The sequence below is a fragment of the Mauremys reevesii genome, linkage group 7 (genome assembly GCF_016161935.1).
Source record: "Mauremys reevesii isolate NIE-2019 linkage group 7, ASM1616193v1, whole genome shotgun sequence".
NCBI classification, from domain to species: Eukaryota; Metazoa; Chordata; order Testudines; family Geoemydidae; genus Mauremys; species Mauremys reevesii.
In genome coordinates this window covers 13,810,563-13,830,974 of record NC_052629.1, presented here as the reverse complement: position 1 = coordinate 13,830,974, position 20,412 = coordinate 13,810,563, and the positions used below count along the sequence as shown (strand labels likewise).

The window sequence follows — 20,412 nt, the reverse complement described above, 5'->3', positions numbered from 1 at the left end:
AAGCACGGTGGAGATGTTGTGGGTAGAAGTTATGGTATTAGGGAATCTTTAGTTCCATCCTGCCCCTTTTATTCTCCTGTAATGGAGTCTAGCAGCTTGAGAGTTCTTACGGTACAGCTTTAATGAGAATCAGGGATGTGTGCTCTGGTGGATTTTGATAGCTTCAGGGAAGGGAGAAAAGGGTGCTCATCCGTTCCTTATATTTTCGGTGCTTTTTCTTTCCTCTTCCCTTTGTAGATTTCCCCATAACTATTAAGCAGCCTCATATCTCACCATAGCTATCTCTCTGCCACCTTATTCTTTCTCTCATATTCACTCTCAAGTCCTCCCACAGCTGCATGCCACTTCCTGTATTTTCACCCTCCCCCAGAACCCTGCCAAGTCCAGTCCACACTTATAGCGCAGGGGAGGAGAGCAGAAGCATGGATGCCAGCATCCCGTCTGGGCTAGTATCTCATGCTGGTGTGGGTGCAGCTGGTTCACTAGGCTGACCAAATGCCCACGGTCTCAGACTCCATATGGATCTAACGCTGTGTGGGAGGGCTGGCTTGCGAGGATGCTCATTGGGAGTTTCCATGGAGGACAAGGTAGCCGCATCTAAGATTCCAGGATTGTCACTGTAAAGTCAGGCCTGGTCTACACTACGCCTTTAAACCGAATTTAGCAGCGTTATACCGATTTAACCCTGCACCCGTCCACACAATGAGGCCTTTTATATCAATATAAAGGGCTCTTTAAATCGGTTTCTGTACTCCTCCCCGACGAGAGGAGTAGCGCTGAAATCGGTATTGCCATGTCGGATTAGGGTTAGTGTGGCCGCAAATCGACGGTATTGGCCTCCGGGAGCTATCCCACAGTGCACCATTGTGACCGCTCTGGAAAGCCATCTGAACTCAGATGCACTGGCCAGGTAGACAGGAAAAGCCCCGCGAACTTTTGAATTTCATTTCCTGTTTGCCCAGCATGGAGCTCTGATCAGCACGGGTGGCGATGCAGTCCCAAATCCAAAAAGAGCTCCAGCATGGACCGTACGGGAGATACTGGATCTGATCGCTGTATGGGGAGACAAATCTGTTCTATCAGAGCTCCATTACAGAAGACGAAATGACAAAGCATTTGAAAAAATCTCCAGGCTATGATAGACAGAGGCCACAGCAGGGACTCAGCACAGTGCTGGGTGAGAAGCGTAACGGAAAGCCAAAGAATCAAATGGATGCTCATGGAGGGAGGGAGGGGGGACTGAGGACTCCAGCTATCCCACAGTCCCCGCTGTCTCCAAAAAGCATTCTTAATTTGCATTCTTGGTTGAGCTCCCAATGCTTGAAGGATCAAAAACATTTTCCCGGGTGTTTCAGGGTGTATGTCATCAATTTCCCCCCGAAAGAAAAAGGAAAAAAATCGTTTCTCGCCTTTTTTCAATGTCACCCTATGTCTACTGCATGTTGCTGGTAGACGGGGTGCTGGAGTGCTAAACAGCAGCATCCTCTTCCCTCCCTCCCCGGTGGCAGACGGTACAGTACAGAAGGACTGGTATCCGTTCTCGTCATCAGCCCGTGAGTGCTTCTGGCTGGCCTCGTGAGGTCGGCCGGGGGCACCTGGGTAAAAATAGGAATGACTCCTGGTCATTCCCAGCAGAGGGTACAGAACGGCTGGTAACCGTCCTCATCATAGCAACTGGGGGCTGAGTTCCATCAGCCCCACACCCCGGTCATGTCTAAAGAAAAGATTCTGTACTGCCTGGACTATCATAGCAGCTGGAGGCTTCCTCTCCCTCATTTTATCTCACTAAAAAGTCAGTGTTTCTTATTCCTGCATTCTTTATTACTTCATCACACAAATGGGGGGACACTGCCACGGTAGCCCAGGAGGGTTGGGGGAGGAGGGAAGCAACGGGTGGGGTTGTTGCAGGGGCACCCCCTAGAATGGCATGCAGCTCATCATTTCTGCGGGATCTCTGGGGCTCTGACATGGAGCGGCTGTGCTCTCTGGTTCTCTAGTACACTTGCCCCATATTCTAGGCAGGACTAACTCTATTTTTAGACAAAACATAGGAAGGGAATGACCCAGGGAGTCATTCCCATTTTTGCCTATGCACCCCCGGCCGACCTCAGCGAGGCCAGCCAGGAGCACCCATGATAGCAGCAGACGGGACAGAACGACTGATAACCGTCATCTCATCACCAATTTACAATGGTAGACGATACAATATGACTGGTAACCATCTCTGCTATCTTGCAAAGGCAAATGAATGCTGCTGTGTAGCAGTGCAGTACCGCGTCTGTCAGCAGCATCCAGTACACATACGGTGACAGTGACAAACAGCAAAACGGGCTCCATGATTGCCATGCTATGGCATCTGCCAGGGCAATCCAGGGAAAAAGGGCGCGAAATGATTGTTTGCCGTTGCTTTCACGGAGGAAGGATTGAGTAACGACATTTACCCAGAATCACCCGCAACACTGTTTTTGCATTGGGATCTCAACTCAGAATTCCAATGGGCAGGGGAGACTGCGGGAACTATGGGATAGCTACGGGATAGCTACTCACAATGCAACGCTCTGGAAATCGACGCTAGCCTCGGTACATGGATGCACACCGCCGAATTAATGTGCTTAGTGTGGCCGCGTGCACTCGACTTTATACAATCTGCTTTACAAAACCGGTTTATGTAAAATCGGAATAATCCCGTAGTGTAGACGTACCCTCAGAGTCGGCGTGAAGCAATGGAAACAGATAACTAACACGGCTAGAGCGGGCTTTTTGTTTCGAATATCAGCAGCTTGAATCATCACTGGATTTTGTGGTCTGTTACCATCCAGTGTTGAAGTTCTCAGCCATTTTTGGCTTTTTTACACACATTGCTTTACAAACTACACCCGGGTGACAGCAGAGGCATTGAGCTACTAGTTATTGTATTACAGACCCGAAGTGGTCTCTGCAATGCATATATATCAATTTTTTCACTCGCAGCTGGCCGGCAGCTGTTTCAGGTAGTTATTCTGCTTTGGGTTTTGCAAACTAGGACCTCATAGTAGATTTTGTAAAACTGTCTAGGACCAGCCCTGAAAAAAGAGACATTCCTGATTATCCTACACAGTTACTCTACTTAATTAAAAAAAAAAAGAACCAGATTGTTTTGGGAGGAGCAGAAGCTAGTATTTTTAGTGAGGGAAATAAGGTTGGTTACCAGAACATTTTTTTGCTAGCCTGGCAAAAAGTGCTAATGCAGGTTCTGCAAAATAAGCAAAAACCCACTAAATTAATGTGAAGTTAAGACTGAGCTATTTAACAGTGCAAAAGTCAGGAAACAGTTGGAGGTAAGGTTACCACCATAATGTCAATTTTACCTACTTGTATGTATTCATTACCGCAAGGTCTTTCATGAGCAGCCTAAAGTAGGCTTAGAATTACTTTGTTTTTAGTAAACATAGTATGTTTTACATTTCTTGCCTTTGAACATCATTCTCGCAAACCTCAAAACTAATCGACCAATTTTCAGTTGTACTCTTATTTTTATATAATTCAACATAGACATAAACAATCCTTTCCTAAAGCATGTCCAGAAATCCCAGTGGAATTTAACAACAAAACATCCAGGAAAACAAAACATTCTCCCTCCCTAAGTGCACAGAACTGTTTTTGAGGTGCTAAAATCTGGCTAACCATTCCTCATTTATGCTTTCTATGCCCTGCTGAAGAGGGTTTTGAAGATTAGAAGCCTGTTGGATGATTGACAGTCTAGTGTGATGGAGCCCTTCTAAGCAGCAAGCAAGAATATAGTAATTAGAGAAATAGTTCAGATCTATCTTGCTGCCAAAACTTTCATATAACTCCTTGCTTTGTAGCCAGGAGATCCTCTCTCAGATTTGTTTCATGCTTTAAGAAGCAACTAGACAGTATCATCTCATTGAGGTCTTTTGTCAAACAGTTCTGAAAATTTCAGAGGAAAATACTGTTCAGTCAAGTAGAACTTTTCAGGGATTCCTGAAACCCTCAGAAACCAAGGGAAATTAGTGTAGTTCTCCTCTCCCTTTTATTATAAAAAATAAAAGTTATATGTCTTAGCATGACCAAAGAACTATTCGATTTCTGCCAACTTCTGTTTTGTAAGATATAGCCTTGGTGATGTCTCTGATTCTGCTCAAGTCCTGCTATTACTTTTAGATTATTTTTCAGTATAAAAGCTAACAGCATTCAGTATTCATTGTTACCTGTCTACAATGTTCCTCACAAAATGGAGAGACTGAACTAAGTGGACAAACATACAGTGATCATCAAATGATTTGGGATACAAAAGATTATACATAGTGTCCCTAGTATGTCACTGTCTGAAAAGGTCACGTTTTTGTTTAAATCGGTGATGCAAGAATACTGCCTTTTTATTACTTCTACGTGGAGTAAAATGGGGATGTAGACTGTAGGTTAGAATCTTAATTAAAGGAAGTGGAGTTGCAACAGTTTGAATTTGACCCATTTTATTTTGTTTCCTTATCACAGTAGGAACATTAAACTGCTTTTTAATGTTACATACTGTGACAGTGTTAAGTAGAATCAGTTGACATTCTTTTACTATTACACTGTATTGGACTTAGTAAAGGTTATGTATATCCCTCTACATAAGACCACAGTGAGAATATTTCTAATTGCAGCTCATATTTTAAAACAGCTCAATGACAACGTAAGCACTGAAACTAGTAGATGATTATCTGTTTCTCATCAGAGCACTTTGACATGCACTTGCATAATTTTAGATATTCTAACTTCACTTTCATTAATTTTAAATACTGCCATCTTCGTGGTCCTGCTTCTGTTGCATAGAATCCAGATTTGAAGTAAGGTACTGATATCTACAGAGAATACAAGGCATAGTTAGACTTGAGCTAGTTATGTGTGAGTCTTTGATTTTCTTCTAGCTCTGAAATAAGTGACATGGAGAAAGTTTCATGGTGTATGTTCACTGTCTAAATTTACTGTACCATTTCACTGTGACCCTACCTAGGATTAACATATGATCTTACATTCATATATTCTTGGCCATAGTTGCCATTATGGATATTTTCAGCTGAGACAAAATGCTAGCAAGTCTTGCACATCAACATTTTGATATTGGTAAAAATGTTATACTTTCAAATCTCTACTTTTAAGTATTTTCTCATAGTAATGGGTAGAAATAATACAAACACTAGCATAGTGTGGATAGATGGCATATGCCTGGAGACCTAGACTTTGTTGATGATATTGAGCAACACCCGTGCAAAGCTACAAAGACAGACTCCTTTGCACAAACAGCAGGACAAGTATGGCTCAAAATCAGTTATCCCATCACTTCCTTGAAATCCGGACATTGAACAGTAACATCATACTAGGAGGCGAAAACATCAAAAAAGTAGAACAATTCCTTTATCTGGGCAGCACCAAACCAGCCAATGGAGACCTCAAGAAAGATGTGACATCAAGGTTAGGAAAGGCATCCACAACATTTACTACGCTCAACAGTGTATGGAAATCAATGATATAGAGAAACAAAACAAAATGGAGAATTTTCAACTCAAACATAATCTCAGCGCTAACATACATCTGTGAGAGCTGGACATCTATTAATATGTTAGAAAAATAAGTGCCTACAAAATAAATGCCTGTGTAAGTGTGACAGGTCCCCGGGGTGCAACACAGACAGTGGGACTGCTGAGCTCACCAAACCCATCATCCTGGGTTGCCTTTCACACTGTTGTGAGACTGATGTCAAGCTACAAGCCTCTGACAGGCACTGCACTCACACAGACATCCACAGCCAGGGACACACCCAACTGAGTTGTATGAATGATCCCCCAGCTACTTGTGAACAATCAATAGGGAGGCTCCAGCCAGTTCCCTCCATCTCCTCAATCTTTCACCCCTGAACTGAACTGTCTTGCACTGGTCAGAAGCCTGACAAGTGTAAGTTCCTTACCTAGTTCACCACTTCATCAAAGGAAAGTGGATTTGCACCAGCCTTTGTTAATCTAAACTGAGATTTCCCGAGTATTTTAGACCAACTCACTGGCAAGCATAAAGCATTAAAATAAGTTTATTAACTACAGAAAGATAGATTTTAAGAAAATATAAGTGGTAGACATAAAGGTCAGAGATAGTTATCTTAAGAAAATAAAAGTAAACACTCATTCTAAATCTTAAACCTTTAGCCTAAGCCAGAGTTGAATCAAACCGCTTTTCTCAGCCTGACAGTACAAGCAGGTTACAGTTCTTCAATGCACCGGGTGGGACTACCTTCCAGCCTGGGACCAGGCTGATGGACTGATGGTTTTTGTCCTCCAGACATTCATCCAGGTGTTGAGTTGCAGGAAAAGAGACCAAATGAGGTCACTTTCTCTCTTTTTATACCTCTTCCAACAGCTAGAAAGATTCTTTCTGCGGCGTGGGGGTCAATCAGTCCCTATTGGTCAAGCAGTCTCCATAGTGTACATGCCTTCTTCGAGAAATCTCTGGGATAGTGGATTCAGTGTTGATTAGCCATTAACGACCAGTTACTCTTTTGTTGTAACTGAAAGGCTGGTTGTGGGTGTTCCTGACCTCATAACATATTTCAGTAACACATACAGCAATAGTACGTGCTATCCAACAGGTTATTGTTGTTCAATAGATCATGAGTTACAAAATGATACCTCACAAGACATACTTTGTACAAAACATATCATATCACAGTGGTGAGTATGGGGGTTTCAGGGTGCTCCTTTGAGGTACAGAGTGTCACAATAAGATTCTGGGCATTAGACAGGGAGACTTCATTGCCAATGAAGCGATCAGAGAAATTGCCAACCAGCAACTTGTCTCTACTAGAAGTAGAAGGAAGCATCGGGCATATATGGGGCATGTACTCTGGATGCCAACACACAGACTTCTGCATGACACTTTCAAGTGGAAACCAACTAGTTTGAGGAAATGAGGGAGCCGAAGAGAAACCTTAAGAACCACCCTTGGCAGGAGGACAGAACAATCTATCTCAAGCCCAAAGCAGATGGAAGCAACAGCTAAATACAGAGAGGATGGAAGAGACTGGTTTCTGCTCTGTATGCCGCCATTGGTGCGAGAAGTGTATTGTAATAATATATGGGTACAAAATACATTGATTATTTCTTTTATCACATTAAATACTCATGTATCTGTTAAAAACAAGTAAAACATTTTGAGCAAGAGCAGTTCTGACTTAGCTAGTTTAGTAGTGTTGTGGAAAATTGACCACACAGTTGATTTTGGATGAGACAGCCTGAGGCTCCTTTATTGATCAATCAAACATGCATGCATGGGGGAGTCAGCCAAGGCAGCCAAACCCCCCCAACGGGTAAAATGTGAGAGCTTATATAAGATAAAACCACAACAATTACATATACTTCCTTGAAGTTTTACATCCATATAAGGAATACAGCAAAGCAAGCCTTCCTGTTTTTCTTAGTTTTGCCCTTTGTGGTTTCTTGCTGTGTCACCAGGCATCTATTAATCAGTCTGTTACAAAGGTAAATTCTACTTTTATAATTTCTACAGTTAGTTCTGCTTTTACAATTTTTTGTCTACCCTTCTCCTTCCCACCTCCCTTTTCTCCTTCCTCCAGGCCACACATACAGTTCACTTGGCCAAAGTTTAGGCCCCAGACCATTTTTCCTCCACAGTAGTTACAGATGTTTAGTTCTGGCTGTTTTGCTCACCCATTGGCTTCTGGGAAAGTGGGACCCACAAAGGTAACAGTAAGCAACCTTTATGCACCTGTGATCCTTGGACTGATAGTTGCTGGATCAGTCCTGAAGAACATCCTGGAGCAGCTTCAGGACTAGTTCAAGGTGTACTAGTTTCCCACAGTCCCCCATGGATAGCCGGAGTGCAGGAGCACTCTGGCCACCCTCTCTTTTCCCCGGTCACACCTGCTATGCCAAAAGAGGACAGAACCATGTATGGCAGTCCAGTGACACCAGGGATTTACAAATAGCAAGGGTCTCCCTAGTTCACTAGTTATGCCAGCTTTAAGGCCTGTGCACCACCAGAGTGGCACAAAACAGCCTTAACAGAGCTGAGGATCTACCCCCAATAGATTTCTTGGTAGACAGAAGTACAGAGACCATAAATAGGTTTTAAGAGGGTTTGCACAGTCTCCAAACCATATACTAGTTTCCTGTGGGTCAGCTGCATTGCATTATAATTTACTCTAGTGTTTACAGATGATATTGCCACAGTCTTCTCTCCCAGGTGCTTTGATATTGCACCCATTCAGTGCTCACTTGTGATGCAGCCTTAGATAAATACGTAAGGTCCAGTGGTACATCCAAAGTACTGCAATTGCATCAATATCCCCGGGTACTTTTTTGAAAGAGACAACGGCTTCCCTAGGTTCCCAGCCTGTAATTCAAAGACACTCCTGGCTGCCCATGTAATAAAGTGAGAACAGCTCCATCCATAATGGACTAGTTCTTTCTTAAGTAACATTCTTTCAAGAGACACTCTGAAAAGTGGACATCCTTAAACATGATGTAGTCATTTATATTACAAATCACAAATTAAATAGCATAAAGAAATGAAATGAAAATATACAAAAGCTGCTTTATGAAAAGTTATCTAGTGGATTTGTTCATGTTTTTGGAAAGCTTTGTTGCAGTGACAGGCTATAAAACTTACAAGCACCCTTTGTCAGGAAACATAGCCTGAATGCAGTGCCAGATGTATTGGGAGACTTGAGAATGCTGCTTATTTTCAGTGCTTTCATTTCAGATGTTGTACCCTTTTGCTTCAGTCAATTTTGAAATGAATATGTTGTTGCCTTAACTATAAAGTTGAAAGAAAAATAATCTTTCCAACCTACAGTTAAAGTTCAACTGATAATTTTGTAGAAGATTCTCAAGCGAGTGTTTCGTTTGCAGTCGGGGAAACAGATACACATTCTACATGTTTAAAGTCAATGCAAGGAAACAGAACTCCACAACACATATTTAATATAGGTTTGATTTCCTGTGGAATGCTTTCCAGATGTTCTCTCAAACAGGCCTCTAGAAAATATGGTCTGGACTAATTTTTTGAAAACAGAAAATTCTGTTTTGTGTCACTGTACCAGAAAATTACAGTTCTAATGCTTTATTACTTTATCCTGTATCCATAATTTGCACCATATTTTTGAAAATTGTTTTATTACACAGAAAGGTCAGTAGTATAAAATATTTATATTACCCTATCACAAATAAATCATATTGATTTAGACTCGCGTCTGAGAGTGGTAGTTTCTCTTAAGACCCAGTGGAGACATGGTTACCTTAAATTAAAACTGCACTAATACATGATCTTATGGTACTCAGGGGTTTAAACTAACACTGACAATCATTGGATTACAGTTCTGGTGAGTTCTTTTGTCTTGTTGTACTAGACATCGAGTATAAGGATATGTTGTGTCCCAAGTGATTAACCCATGCAAGAGAAGAGGAAATAAAGAAAAATTCCTGCAGTGCTGACTTGGCTTATCTTGCTTTGCTTAAAATGCAGTAGGAAAACATACCAGGAGACAGGGATATATTTATTGTTTTAGACCAGGGGCTCTCAAACTTCATTGCACCGTGACCCCCTTCTGACAACAAAAATTACTTCACGACCCTAGGAGGGGGGGACCAAAGCCTGAGCCCACCCAAGCCCCACTGCCCTGGGAAGGGGGAAAGTGGGCAGGGCAAAGCCTGAGCCCCACCGCTTTGGGCAGTGGGGCCAAAGCTGTGAAGCTCCAGGGCTTCAGCCCCAGGTAGGGGGCCTGTAACCTGAGTCCTGCTGCCCAGGGCTGGAGCCCTCGGGCTTGGCTTCAACCCTGGGTAGTGGGGCTCGGGCGTCAGCCCCGGGCCCCAGCAAGTCTAAGCCAGCCCTGGCAAATCCATTCAAAGGGGGTCCCGACCCACAGTTTGAGAACTGGTTCAGAATCATTGTTACTTAGGAAAAGAAGTGTAGTTATGCAAAAACAGAAAAACACACAAACACATGTAGGTACGTATTATCAGTTTTAAAAGTGCATTTTGTATATATGTGTTTTTATGGAAATACTTGTGTTCTAATTGACTTTTTCACTGATACTTATTTTATGTAAGATTAACTAACTTTTTTTTAAGATAAATTAAATCAGGAATGGAATATCTGTGTGATACATTAAATAAATAATAAGAAAATAGTTGAAAATCAGCTCCTGAAGTCCAAGGTTCTGTATGTTACTTGTAATACAGAAGTTGCCTGTCATCAGCTAATATGGAGAAACAGCATTCTATACTCAGCTAGGGGAGGGAAAATGTAAATTCATTTAATCTTCACTATTTCTGGCTTTTCTCCCCTCACCAAAAAAGGAAAACACAAGTAAATGTTTGAAGGGAAGCCTTCCCCCACTCCCTCCTCCCCCCAAAAAAACAACAACCCCAAACACTAATTTTTTCAGTGAAGTTAATAGAGCTGCTGGTTAATTAATGCATATAAAGGTATTCCATAAGTTTTTAAAAACTAATTAAGACCTGTTAAAATTCATAGTAGTGCCCAACTAGCCAGGAGTGTGTGTATTTAAATAAGTAAATATGATATCAGTTAAAAGCATGCAAGTTTAGAGGTACTGAAGGAAAAAAGTCAGCACAGACAAGTCAAAATAGAAACCACAGGTGCAAGTGTAACCCCCTTTTCTGTCTTTCCTTCTTTCTCCCTCCCCCACTTTTTCTTGTGTTCAGTCAGAAACCTCATTTCTATAATTACAGCTGCTGTTTCTTCTTGCTCTGAATTGACCAAACATTCCCAGATAAGGTGGCAGTATAGAGGCTTTAGTGACTGTAAATGAGTAGTTGCTATTTCAGCAGAATAGAGGGAGTGCAGGAAGCTATTAACCATGTTCAGTAGCTGTTTTGAAGCTAGCTTGGAAGTCTTTAAGGGTAATCATTCCTGTAAACGCACGCACACAGCCTTAATTCGAAGCTGAAAGCCCTGACCAGTCAATAGTGAGTTCTATTAGGGGTGCAAAACTGGCAGGCATTTTGAGCACCAGTCAGATGATCCAACTCAGGGAGAAGATAAGGCTGCCAGCAGTAACCCAGAATGAATCTGTGGGTTGGATCTCAATACACTTTCCTGTCATTTTACAGGTGAATTGGCCCTCACAGTTGTATGTTAAGGTATCTGTAAAGTCCTTAGTCCCAAGAAGGAAAATAAGTAATTTTTTGTACCTATATAGCATTGGGTTATAGTTAAGGGGATAGGGAAGTTTGCTACTTGCCTAAAAGACTGCTGCCTTACTCTTGTTATTCTAACAAGAATTAGAATTGCTTAGAATTAAGTAAGATATCTGTGTGAATATCTATATTGTTGAGACGCAAAGTATGGTCTTGTGCCCTGACAAGTAAAGCACCAGTCAGAGCCAACCCAGCCCTGCAGAGAGAAGCTAGAGCTGCCCAAGTAACCCAGACTGAATAGGTGGGTTGGCTCTCAATATGTAATTCAGATTGTAATTTTATAGTCAGTGGGACTGAGACTGGGAAAACACCATAAAGGAGGAATCAGAGACTAGGGGCCAAATGTCTTAATGACTTGTATTACATCATTGAAACAAAGACCCCATGTTAGCTTAACTGCAACAGTAATTGTCAGTTTTTCTTATTTGAAATTGTGTATGTGCTCAATATTGTTGATGCTGGACTGGACTGGAGTGGGGGGCACTGAAGCCTGAGGGGTTTGAGTGCTCAGGGGCCCCGCCACCCCGGGGCATGCGGCTGAAGAAGTCATGGAGGTCTCTTAAAGTCACAGAATCAGTGATCCCATGACAAAATCATGTCCTTAGTTATAAGTTACCAGGGTGGCTCTAGGTATTTTGACACCCCAAGCACTGCAGGCAGGCTGCCTTCGGCAGCTTGCCTGCAGGAGGTCCCCGGTCCCGCGGATTCGGCAGCACACCTGCGGGAGGTCCACCGAAGCCGCGGGACCAGCAAACACTCCGCAGGCATGCCACCGAAGGCAACCTGCCTGCTGCCCTCATGACGACCAGCAGAGTGCCCCCCGTGGCTTGCCGCCCCAAGCATGCGCTTGGCATGCTGGTGCCTGGAGCCGCCTCTGTAAGTTACACACATACAAAACCTGAGAGTCTGTGCACTGGCCAGTACCATATCCATACTCACATACCCAAAGATTTCATAGTTGGGTGGATCTCTCAACAGGTGGTCATCGATAGAGGGTTTCTGCTGGGACCTTCCCAATGAGATCTTCCCGCTCTAGCCCAATCAGGGGACCTCCTTTTATCGTATTGTTCTGACCCCACATCTAACACCTTATGCATATGCATGAGGGTTCCAACCCTCCTTTTCCTTATCTGTACATCCACACCCAATAAATTTTGGGTCTCCCTGATTATCATAGCTTGTTCTCTTAGTTCCCCTTTTCCTTATTAGCATCTTATTAACATTTATGTCAACCTGTTTCCAAGGTAAACTGTGTTCAAAACAGAACTTGCTGTTATGTTATAATCAGGTGTCGTGCGTTCTTGACTTTCTAGATGAGTACATTACAGCATACTTACTGAATCATCACCTATTGGCCCATTCTTTCCCATAATTGTGTGACTTTACTGACACAGGGTTATTCTTAGGTCACCCATTTATGTCTAGCCTCCTTAAGCATAGTGTGGCTAAGCTGAAATCTTAGAGGCCTCAGCCTGTAGGTCTTGCATTACAGCCATTCTTTACTCATATACCTAATACCCACTCATCGCTCCTAAATACTTGTCAATAGTCCTATCCTACTTATCTATTCATCACACATTGATTATATACGACATAACATATGAGTTCACCATGACACTAACACACCTCAATGATCAAATGAACTAAGTGGCTACATGTTGCACAGTGCCACAGACGAGGCCACTTTATTTGCTTCGTACTAGAGAGGAATGGTATATTTCAGCTTGGCTTTTCTAGTTTGATGTGACTGAAATCACTGTATACACATATTCATGTACTTAGCCTGAAATTTTCCAGTATCCAAGGTATGATATCTTGCTGTTTGAATTTTAATGCAGCACGTCCCTTAAAGTGGCTGTGTTGTGTCTAGACACCATTTGGCAGACACTAGAGCAGGTTTGATTAATTAGCATAGTCACCAGGGTGGCTCAACTGGTGTCTGTGCACTCTGTACATTTGTGCAACTGAGACAGAAATGGAAACGTAATCCATAGGCAGTATCTTCGCTGAATCCAAATGGCAGCCTATCGAGTATCCTTGCTAAGCTTGTCACATCTGGAAATTGCTCTTTACCTCATTTACTGACCAAATTTATGGACTTTGGGGACAAATTATCTACTTGCCGTAACAAGTGAATAAATCATGTTTTTAGCAGTGTCCACTCAGATCCACCACAAACTCCTGTATGGTCTCGTGCACGTAAACAGTTTTGAAATTCTGTCCAAAGGAGGGCAGTGGTACACTCCCAGTTTGCAAAAGGAAAGACACTCAGTGGAGAAAGGCATCTGTGGTGTGGTTCACAAAAGCCCCATTTTTAGGTACCTCAGCAATCCACAAAAGTCCCACTTGGCTGCCGCCTAACCCTGTGCGTGCAGGTGCCTACGTATTTTGCAATAAAAGTTCTCTAGGTGCCTGTATTTCTGCCTCTCTGCATGCCTACTGCTGCCTCCTTCTGAGTGCCTATCTCCTGCCAAAGTCTTAGAGCAATTCACAAACCAGGGATGGTAAGTATTCAGTCACTTAAGTTGCACGTGGGGGCTTGATTTGGTAGCCAAACTCAGAGGCTGCCTACTGGATCAGGTCCCTCAGTCCAGTTCATACACAACAGCTGGGCAGGGAGGACAGCATCCCTTATAACTCTTAGCCTGGTAGATAGATTGCTCATCCAGGATGTGGGAGATCTGTGGTTCAAGGTCCCCCTCCTGAGGGAGAGAAGGGATTTGAACAGAGATCATCTGTCTCTTAGGTGAGTGCCCTAACCACTAGGCCATGGAATATTCTGATGTAAGTCTGCCTCAATCTCTCTTATTGAAGTTGTTTCACTTCAGTTAAATAATTAAATATCAGTTGGGCCTGTGAAAAAGCTAGAATGACTCTATAGCCCAGTGGTTAGGGCATTCTCACCCGAGAGGTTTCAGGAGGAGGGGACTTCGTACCAGAGGTCACTCATATCCTGAGTGAGTACCCTATCTACTATGTTAAGGTTATATAGGAGGTCTTTCTCCTCCGCTGTTTTGTTTCAGGCCCCACACACAATTTAGATAGCCAAACACCTCTCTTCCCCCAACTCATGGTTCGGAAGCAGAGATAGACATGTCCCTGCAGCCCAGACTTAGCCCTTCTTTGAGTTCAGCACCTAGGTCTTAGCACACACAGTCTCTGGTTGGTATCTTCCATTGGCTAGCACAGACAATTGTTCTTGTGATTTTTTCCAAAGCACCTAAAAGTAGGGCATTCAGCCTTGCAATATTTAAATCCATTTGCTGATCCCACCCCAGATACTTTTGAAAATCCCAATAGGTGCCTGCCTGCATCTTTAGGCACCCATGACCAGATTTTTCTTCAGTGTTCTTCTGAATTAGGGATGTTTTCCTGAATCAGGGCCTATATCCCATAGCTTCTTAATACAGTGAGTTACAGAAGAAACTGAAAATAGATGATAGCAACTAAATATGTGTGTTAGTAGAGTACACACTAATCTTTTGTACTCACAGGTACCAAAAAAATTACTCTCTTCATGGAGATATGACCTGCTAATTCGCCACCAGAGTCTGGGTTGTAGTGTTTAATCCCATATAATTTTAAAGTCTCTGTATTTCCCTTAAAACAGCATCACAATTGGTACAATTTATGCGCTTTCTTCTTGTGTGAACGTACTCCTGATAATGCCTCATGTTGTCATTTACAGATGTAAGCATTAAAGCATAAGAGAGGAAGGTTTTGTAGTTTTGGAAGGTAGACTAGGACTCAGGAGCTCTGTGTTTAATTCTCTGCTCTGCAACAGACACTGTGTATGGCTTTAAACAAAGCAGCGAATTTCTCAGTTCCGCATCTGTACAATGAGATAATACTTCCTTTCCCCACTCTTTGTTCTGTTTACTTCAAAAGTAAATTCTTTGTGGAGGAAGGGCCGTCTCTTGCTTTGTGTATGTACAGTGCCTAGCACAATTAGACTGTAGTCTGGGCTAGGGTCTCTAGGCACTACTGTAGTAGAAATACATCAGCTGCAACAAAGAATTTTCCTATGCTAAGTGAAAATAATTCACCAGAATTAAAACGAAATGATAAATTTACAGTGCCAGGAAGTGTTCCTTGCTCTCTTTTACTATACAGTACCAAGCACCATGATGGACTTATTCAGCATGATGGACATTTACTAAATGCTGAATAATAATTAAGTCCTTTGGAAACTTAATAGTATCCCATTTTGGTCAATTCCTCCTATTCAGATGTCTGTTTTGGTCAAAGCACAAATAATCAGATCAAGGTCTCCTTTAGGATGTCCCTCCCCCACAAAAAAAGTATAGAAAATCATGTTAGTTAATAGAGAATTAAAAAAGTTTATTAGTCATCCATATAATATACTAAAGGGAAAAACTGAGAAAACATTAATGTCTTCTAAGTAGATGTGTGAAACATATCTTAACATATATCATGTACACTCAAGGTTAGAGCCTTCAACAGTCCATTTTGGTCATGAAGACTCTCCCTTTTTCTTCACAACCTCTCCGTGCATCTCTTTGAGCAACCAGCTAGTGCCATGTCTGTCTTTAGTTCCTACTTCCATGAGACTTCATGGTCTCTTCTCCAAATCTCTCCTCTTTTGGGGATGAAACTCTGCTCCCATTTAAGTCAACGGAAAGGCTTTCATTAACTTCACTGGGGCACAATTTCACCTCAGGTTTATTCTGTCTGGGTTTTTTTCCCCCCTATATCATTCCTCCAAACCCTTTGGACATCCTGGCCCCAGTGAAGTCAATGGAAATATTTCCCCGAGTGTAAAAACTGCTAGACAATAGCTGTGCCTCTAACCACCACTACCCATTGCCATACTTCTTTCTTACTGCCGCTCATGACTATCCCTGCTTTATTACAGAGAGTATTTCTTCTGATTATCAGGTTATCCTGCAACTATGACACCTGTTGAATATTTTAAGTAGTCACATCAACAGAGTTTTAAGAACTTTTCAAATGGTTCATTTCCATAAGTGTATTTCTTACCCACAAATTTCAAGTGCCTTGGACCTTCTTTCATCAGTGATCTATTCACCTGTAGGCCAAAGTTCGCCTCCAAATAATGAAATACACGGAGAAGTTTTGCATAACTCACTGAATACTGCGAAAAACTTACTGCTTTTAAATGTACAGCATTTGTTTTATAAATAGCATACATACCCACAGCTGTGCAAACAATGCCATAGTTCAATTAACCATCCTTAAAAAGAGACAAAGTGGCAACTGCCTCAGATAATTTCAAAACATCAAAGAGCTTTTTAAAAATACTCCAGAAAGAAATGTATAAAGGTGTAATTAATATTGCCTAAAGCAACAGGGCATGCTAATATGAGGTGAGTCCATGTCACAGAATTTGTTTTTATGTACAAGACTGATTAAAAAAAAATCCTTGGGGTCTTTTTTTTTTAACAATATTTCAAAGCTTATTCATTTATCCCTCAGAATATTTGAAAGATCAAGATCATAAAGGAAAAATTGAACTTGTGTTCTTTCTGTATTTTTGGCTGCTCCAAATATTTTTACTAGTGGTATTACTAGTACCACGTTTGGGGGATTTTTTCTTCAAATGACTGGTAGCTATTTTGAATAGATTTGCATAGGATTTATCAATGGATTCATATGCACAATATTTAAGGTACACTTTTCAGAAGATCTGCAGTTTACTTTGAGGAGATTTCATTTGACTACAATAGGACCATTTAATTTTTTTTTCCTCACAAAAATGAGAGATTATTTTCCTTCCTTGGAAGGTGATTTTTTTGGTGGCGCGCTCAATTCCTTTTTTACGCCAAAGGAGAGGGAAAAAGTCATTAATACGGCCATGCACATGGATGATTTGTGATTTGGACACTGGAAATGAATTCATTGTTCTGAATGTTGTTGTGTTATATATTTTACATTACACCTGTGATTGTCTATATACACTATACATATATAAACACACATCCTGCGTAAATATAATCATGTAAACTAAAACACAAACATTCACACTACAAATGCCACTCACTATCAAAATTCTCAGTTACATTACTAGAGAATTAGCAAGACACTTAACCAAATAGTGTCCCTACTCAAAAACTGGTTAGAACTGCCACATTGAAGGAATATGAAATTAACATAATATTCAGAGTAACTGTTGTCAGATGTCTTTTGTATTATCCCATTGCTTATCATCAACATCTCCAAAAGGGTTGTCATCTCTGCCTAAAGGAGTTTTAATACGATGTACTATGCTTTAGGGAGGGCTTTGGTTATCACCGACTAGGTTATTTTTGTATCCCAGTTTATTTAAAGAGCTGTATCACTAGTTTGGGCTGGCTGGCTGATCATGCTGTCAGCTGGGTCACAGTGATCAGAACATTTTGGGCCAGATCCTCAATTAGTGTAAATCAGCATCGATCAGCTGAAATTAATGGAGCTACAATAATTTACCCCAGTTGAGGATCTGACCTTCTGTTTTTATTTCACACATCACAGGACTTTTCTTTCCACCATAGACTCAGGTTTAAATAATCTGTAAATTTAGAGGCTCTAAATCTGTGTCAAAGCTAAGATTATAAGTAAAACGAGTTTGGTGGCCTAAGCTTAATTTCCATTGGAAAGTAATCCACATCGGTATTTGATACAATTAGTTGTCTGTTCAAGAGCATTTAAGAACTAAGGTAGCATGGAAACTCAATTACTTTTTGTCTCTAGAGAGAGACAGAAAGATCCTGCAAGTCAGGGAGAACATTTATTGGCAATCTAGTGCAGTGGTGCTTGAACCACAGCTGTCTGAACTATAATTGGCCTATGAAAACTTAGACGTGCGATGCTACTAGATTGTTAACTTTCATTACCACAAATATTCTCCAGAAATTAACACGGAATTGAAGCTGTATGCATTAGGGATCAGTTGAGCCCTTCTGAGCCTCCTCAAGGTTTTACTACAACAAATATATTCTTTAAACAGGCTGTACAGTAAATGACCAGTGTTGTTACATCCAGGGGGTTAGTTATGGGAGCTTAAAAACATTTGGCAATGAGGGAGCATGTTAAGTGAGTTCTGGAGGCAGGCACCTTGTAGTCCAAGGGAAAATGGGACAATTCTAAACATTGTGGCATCTGCCAAAAATGTACTGAGGATTTTCAAGACACTAATCTGTGCTCCTGCAGCTCAAAAAAAAGCCTTTGTTTGGGGGTTTTGCCTACTTACATAAATAATGACATTTAAATCTGTGGAGCTATTTTAAGGCCCAGATACAACACATGGAACAATTTTTGTTTCCTGCCCACATTGTGAAGATTTTGTGCCACACAGACTCAGTATGCTTTCTTTACCCACAAGAGTTTAGTCTATGTCCTGAAACACAATTTATAAACATCTTCTTATACGTAATAACCTAAGAAACTCCCAGATTCCATTTTCCCAGACATCTCCCAACATGCTCTCTCAGCCCTGGTCTATACTGGGGGGGAGATCGATCTAAGTTACGCAACTTCAGCTATGTGAATAACATAGCTGAAGTCAACGTACTTAAATCGCGGTGAGTTGACTCTGCTTGCGCCTCTCGTGGCGCTGGAGTACACGAGTTGATGGGAGAGCGCTCTGAGGTTGAATTATCGCATCTAGACTAGACGTGATAAATCGATCCCCGCTGGATCGATCACTGCCCACCGATCCGGCGGGTAGTGAAGACATACCCTCAGTCTCTAAGGTATTGACTGGGAAAACACCATAGTGTCTAACTGCTTGCCCAAACTTTCTTCATGATGCTATTGTTCTCTTCTTAACCTGCACATTTAAAAGATCTCTGTGAGGTCAGTTTGCCAACTTGCTGAGCCCTTGCATACACTGTATTCTCTGACAGGAAGTACAGTAAAGAGTTAATGAAAATTCAGAGGTCATGTATCGTTAAGTAGGATGTACCTGAAAATCAGCAGACAGTTACATTACTCCACAGAGATCTTTTAAAAAAAATATGAGGGCAGAGATCCCACAGAGCTTGGGAGGGTGCGGGGGGAGAGGAATGGAGAAAGAAAGGGGGGAAATATCAAGTTGGTGTCAGTGAGACATTTATACAGGGTTAGAAGCATATAGCAACTGAGGAATAGACTGAAAAAAAGTTCAGATACAGTTTTAATTAGCAGGATGCTTTCTTTAACTTAGTCTGGGAACCTTTTGAAGTTTGCACATCACTACTTTCTATCCAATTAGTAAGACCGGTGAAACCATAATAGCAAACAAAATTAGTCAGTCTCTGGAGGATTCTGCCAAATATAGAAAAGTAAAACCTGTCCAAACCAGTTGGTTCTTACTAACTTCTGTGTTTCCTTTAACACTATAAAACTACCTAACGTGATAGAAAATACTGTTCCTTGCATCTGCAAAGTGCTTTGCAAAGTTTAACTAATCCTCAAATGTTTCTGTGAATGACTATAAGCAAAGGACTATTACCCCCATTTCACAGATGAGAAAACTGAGGCAAAGAGGTTAAATAGTTTTCATTTATATAACACCTTGGGTGTGCATGTCCGTTCATAGGTAAATAAAAATATTCCTGCCCTGATTACCCTACAATTTCAAGTAAATCACCAAAACAACAACTATGAGGATAGGCCAAGGTAGGTAAGGGAATGCCAACATGGAGACTGGAAGGTGTAACTTGCTTAGGGCCATGGTGGGATCTTGATCCTGCTCCATTAAAGTCTAAGGGAGTTTTGCCTTGGACCTCAGTGGGAGCAGTATCAGGCCTTTGAAGTGCTGAGATTAAACTCAGGAGTTCCTGGCTCTCAGCCTTTTTCTTGAATCTCTAAAATAAGTTATAATAATAGTCTGCATACAGATAGCACTTTTTCATTCATAGATCTCGGAGCACTTTTCAAAGTTGGGTAGGTACGAATGTTCCCATTTTGGAGATGGAGCAATGGCAAAGTGAGGGTCTCATGGTAGTTCAGTAGCAGGTCTAGGAACTGAACTCGGGTTTCCTTACTCTAAGCCCTCAGCTCTTTTTTTTTTTTCCAATCCAGTTGACTTCTGCTAAGTGCACATTTTACAAGGGCAAAATGTTTTCTCCAGTACTGTTGCTCCAGGGGAGTGTGTATGCTATACTATCTGGTAAGGCCTGCTTCCCCTGGTTTAGCCAGCCTGTTCTACGGGCTAATACAGAACTGGGGCAGGCCCAGGCTGGTAGTGCTTGGGATC

The 20,412-nt window shown here is 41.6% G+C and overlaps 1 protein-coding gene across 2 annotated transcripts in view; it reads left to right on the top strand.

Moving 5' to 3' along the window:
* GFRA1 (GDNF family receptor alpha 1) overlaps positions 1-20,412 on the top strand; it is a 181,676-nt gene that overhangs the window by 126,056 nt on the left and 35,208 nt on the right. The window lies entirely within an intron of this gene.